Source organism: Trichosurus vulpecula, chromosome 6, assembly GCF_011100635.1.
Source record: "Trichosurus vulpecula isolate mTriVul1 chromosome 6, mTriVul1.pri, whole genome shotgun sequence".
NCBI classification, from domain to species: domain Eukaryota; kingdom Metazoa; phylum Chordata; class Mammalia; order Diprotodontia; family Phalangeridae; genus Trichosurus; species Trichosurus vulpecula.
The window spans coordinates 169,613,117-169,621,458 of record NC_050578.1 but is presented as its reverse complement, the minus strand read 5'-3'; the positions used below and the strand labels follow the sequence as shown (position 1 = coordinate 169,621,458).

Here is an 8,342-nt window from a genome sequence, read left to right as displayed (position 1 = left end):
ATATGATATATGAACACCTTTTTTTAAAAACTCTCCTCACTTTGGGGAGGTACTAGGCATGAGCCATAAATTAAAACCTCCCCAAGGGTGCTGGACTAGTGGACTTAAAAAGTCAATGACTGTGAGAAAAGGGATTCCCCCTATGATTAGCATTCCCCCAAGGCTAAACTTGGTTCAACTGCACGTCTGGGTACAGAACAGGGTGTGGCACAATACTCTGGTGCCTGTGGTCAACCAACAGGGTTCTTCAAAGTTAGATAAGCATAACACCTTTTCATTTTTTTTTTAAAGAGCCCACCTTTTTTTGAGATCAGGGCAGAATTATTGCCACGCTTCCTACATGCTAGCCTACATTTAATTTTGGATATCTGAAAGATGACTCCAAAAACATTAATGAAAGAATTTATCCTTAAAACAGTTTCTTAAAAGAAATAGGACATATATGAAGTAATGTATAATGAAGAAAGTGGAGCCAAGAGAATAATATACAAAATGACTGCAATAAGGTAAATGGTGAGGTGCCAAGAATAAATAAATAAAAGCAGTGGACCCCTTTGGAATTTTAATGAAGAATCTTGGCCCTATGGACCTATTTATTAGGTAAATATACCTTCATCCTTCCAGTAGAGGTGACTGCTGATGCGGAATGCAGCATACCCTATCAGCTGGCACATTGTGATCTTGCCTGACTCTTTCCATTCAGTTAGTGAGCTTTGCTTACATTTTTATCTTTGTTAGAAGCAAAGGTTCAAATGGTTAGGGAGAAGAAGCAAGACAATTGCGGAGTTGGGGCGGGGGGCGGGATAGAAAAATGGCTGTGGTGGGAAAAATGGCAATAATAAATCTATTTTTAAGAGAAAAAAAAAACAATTTATTTTTAGCTTAAGGGCCATACAAACTGAGTCAGTAAACAGAATATAGAGTCAAGTCTGCATTAATTTTTTGCTGAGGCAGCAGGGATGTTGCCAGGATAAGTTAAAAACCACAGATAACCAAATCCCCTGCCTCATAGGGTCACAGTTTTCAACCTCCTTCCCCAGAGATAGGACTTTAAGAGCCTCTAACAAGTCACTCACAGGAGCACCTGTTTCAGCTGCCCTTTCCTGCTTAGTGGAAGTGCTAACAAGCAGACAAGGACATGGACACTGGGCAGGCTGCAGAAAATGGGCGTTGCAGGAGCAGATCAGGCCACCACTGGATGCCTGACCCATCACATAGTACTGAGGGCCAGGCTGCAAGTGCCACCACATGAGAAAAGAGAGGCTGTGTCAGGGCCTAAGAGTCCCAAGGCGGTGCTCTGGGGGCCCTCAAGGACAGAGTCGATGCCTATAGGGCCCGGGAGACCTGAGGCACTGCCACTGGGGACTGGAGGCTTTGAATGGCTTTCTCAAGGAAAGGGAATCATTGGGAACATTCCCCATAAGAACACTGTAATAGGCTATTTAGCCTCAACTGTGTGTTGACTCTCTGTTCACAAGGGAGAGACTTCTGTTTAATGAAGTGACACAGATATTCCCAGAACAATATATTTTACTATCTCCCTGGGACACCTGTTCTTGCACCTGTGGCCTGTATTTACTTACATTAGCAAAGATTCTGAGATTGTCGGCAGTGTGCAGCTGCGGGTGTGATTTGGGGCTTTCCGGTTCTTGCTCCCTCCCACCTGCCTCTTCAGTTGTTTCTATTTTATTTTGTCCAGATACCCTTTTCCTTCCATACCAAACCATATAATTACAGGTCCTAGAGCAAAGATTCTTAACCTTGTTGGTGCCATGGACTCCTTTGGGGTTGCAGTCTGATGAAACCTACAGGCTCCCTCTTAGAATAATGTTTATTAATGAGTAAAATGCATAAGATTACACAGGAAACCAATTATATTGAAATACAATTATGGAAATATTTTTAGAAAATCTTCATGGATCCCTCTTTCCCCGTTGTTGATGAGTCAAGCAGGAGGCAGAGGTTCCTGGGTGTTTTCAATATTTAGCTTTACCTGTGAACTGCTGCCATGGCAGAGGAAGGCATTGCTGCTGGAGGTACAATGGTTATTAACGCTGCTCTACCAGACGTGCTGAAGATCAAACTCATTCACGATGGCCTAGTTGTGGAATTCGTGAAGCTGCCCAAGCCTTGGACAAACTCCAAGCCCGTCTTTGTGTTCTTGCTTCCCATAGTGATGGACCTAAGTAAGTTGGTTGAGGCCCTGCACGCTGAGCACCAAATTGACTCGATCAAGGTTGATGGCAAGAAGAAGCTGGTGAATGGGTAGGCCTCTGTAAAACTGACAGAGAGGGAAAGCCTTGTAAAGCGGTTGGCTGCAGTTCCGTTGTTGTTAAGGACTATGGCAAGGAATCCCAGGCCAAAGCTGCCATTGAAGAATATTTTGAATACAAGAAATGAGTAAATAAAAGCCTTGGTTTGATTTGGAAAACAAACAAAAAACCTTCATGGATCCCAGGTTTAGAACCCATGCTTTAAAGCCTCAGAGATCATACAGTCTTGTTCCCTCAATTTATATGGTGATTTAAGTTTTTCAAAGTGCTTTACATACATTATCTAATTTAATCTTTGAGCAATCAGGTTCCATCATTATTTCTGTTTTAAACGATGAAGACGCTGAGGCTCAGAGGTGGCAAGGGGTTGAGTCAGAATTTGAAATGAGTCACTCTGACTCCAAATCCAACGTTCTGATTGTTACTCCTCTTAGCAGACACGTTCCTGAGCCTGGCACACGGTAGGTGCTGAAGAAAGGCTTGCAGATTGACTAATTGTAAGATTTTATTCCTAAACACTCCTTTTTAAAGCCAGGAGTTATACTACAGGCATTTAAAACACTGGTCTAGTTAAGGAACAGGAGCCCAAGAATCAAGGTTAGGAACACTTGCAGTCTGGTGTAGCGGAGAGAGAACTGACCTCAAAGCTGAATTCCAGGTCTCCACATGCTGGTTGAGTGACTCCAGGAAATTCACTCCATTGGATCACATGACTGACAACAACAACAAAGAGGAAAGTCACTTAACTTCCCAAGGCTCCGGGGACTCCTGCCGGTTCTACCTGCTCAGGTAAAGGCAGTCTTGCATATTACCAATCATAGGTCAGTCCCTGTCCCAGTTCACGCTTTCCCTTCTCCAGTGTAGAAGTTGGGGATGGGGAAAGGGGACTCTAACACCTGCATAGCACAACCCTTCCCCTTTGGAAGGCTGCTCACCCATTGTTGGTTAGGGCTGCCTTCCTTTCTCAACCATGGAGAACAGGGCAGTCGCAAATGGAGATTTGGCTCTACCACTTACTACCTATGTGTCCTTGGGCAAATTGCTTAATTTGCTCTCAGGACAATAGGAGCTGATATTTATATAAGCTTTACCTACAGTTTGCAAAGTGCTTCACTAGATCATGTAATTTAAGCCTCAGAACAACCCTGTGAGCTAAGTACTAAAGGTATTATTACCCCATTTTACAGGTGAGGCCCCAAAAAGTTACTTGCCCTTGGTCAGACGCCTAGTTAAGTGTCAGTGCATCAGAGTCTCTTCTGACTCCAAGTCCAGCATTTTTGTCACCGTACCGTGTAGCCCCTCTTCCCTGGGCTTTTATGACCTCATCTGTAAAGGAGGGGATCAGACCAAATGATCTCTAGGGCCCTTCCAACTCTGAAATTCTATTTTTCTCGCAGCTTCTTTGGGGAGCTTGAGGTGTGGGGTGGTCCAAGTCATGTGGAGTGAGTAGGCCGGGAAAGTTCATTAGGGGTCTGCTTTTTGCCAGTCTTTTTTCCTTGAGGAAGCTAATGTTTGCCTAGAACAAAGATTTTTAACCTTTTTTTTGGGTCATGGCAGTCTGGTGACATCTGTGGACCTCTTCTCAGAATAATGTTTTTAAATACGTAAAACATATAGGATTATAAAGGAAACCAATTATATTGCAATAGTCTATAAATCATGTGCAATCTAACATTGGGCCTAATAATTAGAGCAGCTTTAAAATAGTGATGAGTGTAAATAATATTTCAAGATATCTGCAACAAGTGTACAGTAGTGTGATATGAAAATATTTGTTACTTCTATTGGTGACAGTCACCGATGTGCTAACCCTATTGTGAATTGTTCTTACATTCATATTGGAAGACAATGCTTAATTTCAGTTAGAGGTTAGCAAAAATAAAGATGTAATGTTTTTCTCTATCCAAGTTGGTGGGTCCTTTGAAGATCCCAGATTAGGGACCCTTGGCTCTTCTATTTTGATTTAATCTCATTGCTACTGCAGGTTTGGAGGTGGGGAGAGAATTTTAAGGTTTTATTTAATGTAAATTTTAAAATTTGGAGCTGCAAGAAGCTACTTGAGACAAAGTGTAAGCTTTTGTAAAATTAAAACCAAAATAAATTAGACATTATTAAAATAATGTAGGATTTTGCCATTACATTTTCATACTGAATCTATACACATAGCCACTCACCTAGGGCAAATCATTATCTACTCCGGGAGAGTGGGGAAGCTGCTGATTTTGTTCATTTGACTGCCTGGAGGAGAGCAAGCTGAGGAATGTTTATATACTCGACAACTTTTTCGTACTTATTTTTTCAAAGTTGATTAATAGCTTGTTGGTACAAATATATAAACATTTCTCAGGGTTATTTGGAACAGCTTTGAAATGACATTTTTGTGTTATGCCTCTGAATTATCAGTGCTGCTTCTGGCATTTTGCAGATGAGAAGAGCTTCAGGTTTCCTCTTCTCTGCTTGAATCGTGTTGGTATCGGTAAGTGTAAGCTCCTGGAGGGGAAGAATTGGGTCATAGTTCATCTCTGATTCTCCCCCAGCTCCCAGAATGAAGGCTGCCAAATTAATGGTTATTGATCTGAATTAAATTACAAATTCACAAACCTCTTCACAAGTCTAGAGCTGGAGTCATAGAATCAAATAGTGCCTTCAAAAATATCAAAGAAAGAAGAAAAGGACCCACAGATACAAAAAAACATTTACAGTAGCTCTCTCTGTAGTAGCAAAGAATTGGAAACTGAATATCCTTTGTATATGATCAGTCCCTGTTAATCTCTTACCCAAAAATAGAAGCATCTAGGTGGTACAGTAGATAGAGTGTTGGGCCTCTAATCAGGAAGACCTGAGTTGAAACGTGGCCTTTAATATTTGCTAGATGTGAGCCTAGGCAAGTCACTTAACCCCTGATACTCCAATTTCCTTAACTGTGGAATGGGGATTACAATATTACTTTACCTTCCAGGTTGTTGTAAGGATCAGATAAGCTAATATTTGTAAAATGCTTAGAGAAAAACATGGAAAGACTTGCACAAAGTAATGAAGAGCGAAGTGAGTGGAACCAAGAGAATATTGTATGTAGTAACAGCAATGTTGTTTTAAGAATGGCTTTGAGCGAATAAGTCAAAATATGACTATTATAAATATGCAAATTAAGTATGGAGGACATATGAAGAAAGATGCTATCTGTATCCAGAAAAAGAACTGATAAATACAAGTATGTATAGAATAATTTTACATATATATATATATATACCCATTTGTATCTAATGGTAGCCACCTGGGCCAGGAGGGAAGAAAAAAAGAAACTTACATGACAATTTTGTTGTATATTTGAAAGAAATAGCAAGTTGTACATAGCAGATTTATAGTTTCATATGCAATCATCTTTTTTATTATGTTATGGAAATGCTTGTTTCCAAAAATTAAAAATAAAAATCTTTTAAAAAGTGCTTAGGATATACAGGGTGTTCCTAAAGTCTGGACACAGGCAAAAATGCATATTTTCAAGAAATGAAATGAATGAAATTTTCAGCAACATTTTATTTAATTGGAATAGTAACAAATAACATCTTCAATATGATTTCCATCGTTTGTGATGCAAAGGTTGATGTGCTTTGAAGATTCACATGAACTCGATGCAAAAACTCCACATTTCCTATGTGTCCAGACTTTAGGAACACCCTGTAGTAGTCCCTTAATAAATACTTATTTCCTTCCATTAGTTCCCTGGTTCTAAAAAGACTTCATTGTAAGATGATTTGGTTTATAAGGTATCTTATTTCTTGGAGCTAATCCTAGTTTTCTGGTGAGACTCCAAAGTAAATGATAATTCTTTAGTAAATAACTTGCTTTTATGTTTCATTTTAATAGTCCTTTGACACACGTCTCATGTGAGCCTCAAAACTACTCTGTGAAGTAGATAGTACAGTTACTATCACCATTTTACTGCCGAAGCAAAGAAGGTGCAGAGAAATTCTTAAGCCATGTGCTCAAGCTCACGTAATCTATAAGGAGACAAGGCAGCAGCTCAAAGCCAGATCTTCTGAGTCCCAGTCTTTCCATTACATTCATGGAGCTCCTTCAGTGATTGTGTAAACTATAATGTTAATGGAAGGGGGTGGTTTAAGATCTTCCCCACCCATTAACAGGCCTCATGTGGAGCCCATTAAGGGAAGTTTGCTTATAGTAAGCCTTGTACACCTTTTGTTAATAAGCTCATTAGGCAATGAGTCAGGTTGTGATGCCTTCTGGTTCTGAACCAATTAGCTAAAAGAGTATATATTGTGAGAGGTGAGCTTTTGCTTTGGAGGCTCCCTTATGAGAAAGATGTGATTCCCTGGTTGAAACTCTGAGTGGCCGTATGTTCAGAGCTCCCTGACTCCTCAGAGGTGAAGGCTCTCTTGATTCAGTGGTGGATGTAAAGTTTTGATTCTGGCAGTACAGACCTGTCTGTTGGTATTTATTTCTCTTTTCTGTATTTCCTGTGTTTGTATTTTATGTGATTAAAAAAGAAAGATTGTTGACACCTGAAACAGCTGTCTTTCCTTAGTACAGCAGATAAAAGAACCCGCACTAGCAGCCATCCTGGGTGTGCCAGTGTGGTTGCCGTTACAGTAACTAACATAGAGAACCTATAATATTTAACTCCAAAGGACCCAGGAGACAGTTCTGGGTAGAATCAGGGATGTATGTGGGTCATGTTCTCATGGGATTGAAATGAATGAATCAGTGAGAGAAAAAGCATTTATTTATTATGTCTCACTATGGCTGAAGCATTATGCTAAGAGCTGGGGATATAAAGACAAAAGCTATGACAGTCCCTGCCTTTAATGAATTTACATAATAATAGGGGGAGACAATACACACAGTGTGGCCAGGAAAGGATATTTTGGTTTGGAAAGAATGAAACCATAGGGGAATAGATTGAAACATTCCCTCTCAGGCACAATGAATTTGGTTGTAGAGCCAAACGGGAAAGGTGGGGGACAAGGCAGGAGGGACAAGAAAGGTGGTGTGGCGCCTAGAGAGAAATCTGACATCTGAAGCGAAGTGTGTTGGCTAGAGTCTGTGGGTGAATCCTGGTCCAAGATGTAATGGGTGACTGAAGCAACCACCAATCAGAATGGTGGGACCTCAGGACAAGGGTAATGAACATGAGCTGGATTGGGACCTATAGGGGCCATCCCACGGAGTATATGTAGGGATGGCCCTATGCATTGGGCCACTTGCAGAGACACATGCGCTCTAGCTTAGAGCTGAAGGACTTGCTCATTGGGATGGTGCTGAAATCCCTTACTACTCTCCATCATTTTGCACTTTGGAATGATACAGTAATCCCTTATTGGTCCATTGGTTTTTGAGATGAGAGGGTGAAATGACAACATATTCTGGCCTCTTCTGGTGAGAAAGTAGGTGGAGGAGTTAACCAACTTGCCCAGGGTCAAATAGTGAGTAAATCTCTGAGGCAAACTTGGCTTCCTAGTCCAGTACTCTATTTGCCATACTTTGTTTCTCAGTGTTATTTTTCTTCTGTTTTCCCTGTCTAGCAGAAGAATATTTGCACTGCAGATGGATAGGTAGAGATGGAACCTGTGGTTTCATTGATATGAGGGACTCCTAGGTGGGAAAATTACCTTTACAGATGTACGTAGACACCTTCTCTGTTAGAGAGTTGCTTAGGGCATCGAGAGCTTCACTGGAAATGAGAGAACCAAAAGGAGAACCTGGGAATTGATGACCAAGATAAATAAGGAAATATTAAGGGAGTACCAGGCTGCTCTTGAAGAATTCAGGTCACCTGGCCCAGCTGAACTACCTCCTTGAGTCCTGGAAGAACAGCCAGATGCTATTGCTAAGGCACTGCCAGTGATATTGATAAGATCGTTGGATGTGGGGGAGATAGCACATAATTGAAGAAGGGCAAATGTCCCAAGTAAAAGAACTTAGCTTACAAACAAAGATCAGTGAGCTTGACTTTGATTCTGGGGAAAATTCTAGAATGAACCCGTAGAAAGAACAATCATGATTATAAAGGGCCTGTGTAGCTTCTTCAAAACAGATCATGCCAAAGTA

General features: G+C 40.8%; 1 pseudogene; it reads left to right on the top strand.

Moving 5' to 3' along the window:
* Nucleotides 1–2,008: 2,008 nt before the first annotated feature.
* On the top strand, nt 2,009–2,400 carry LOC118855356 (annotated as a pseudogene).
* Nucleotides 2,401–8,342: the final 5,942 nt, after the last annotated feature.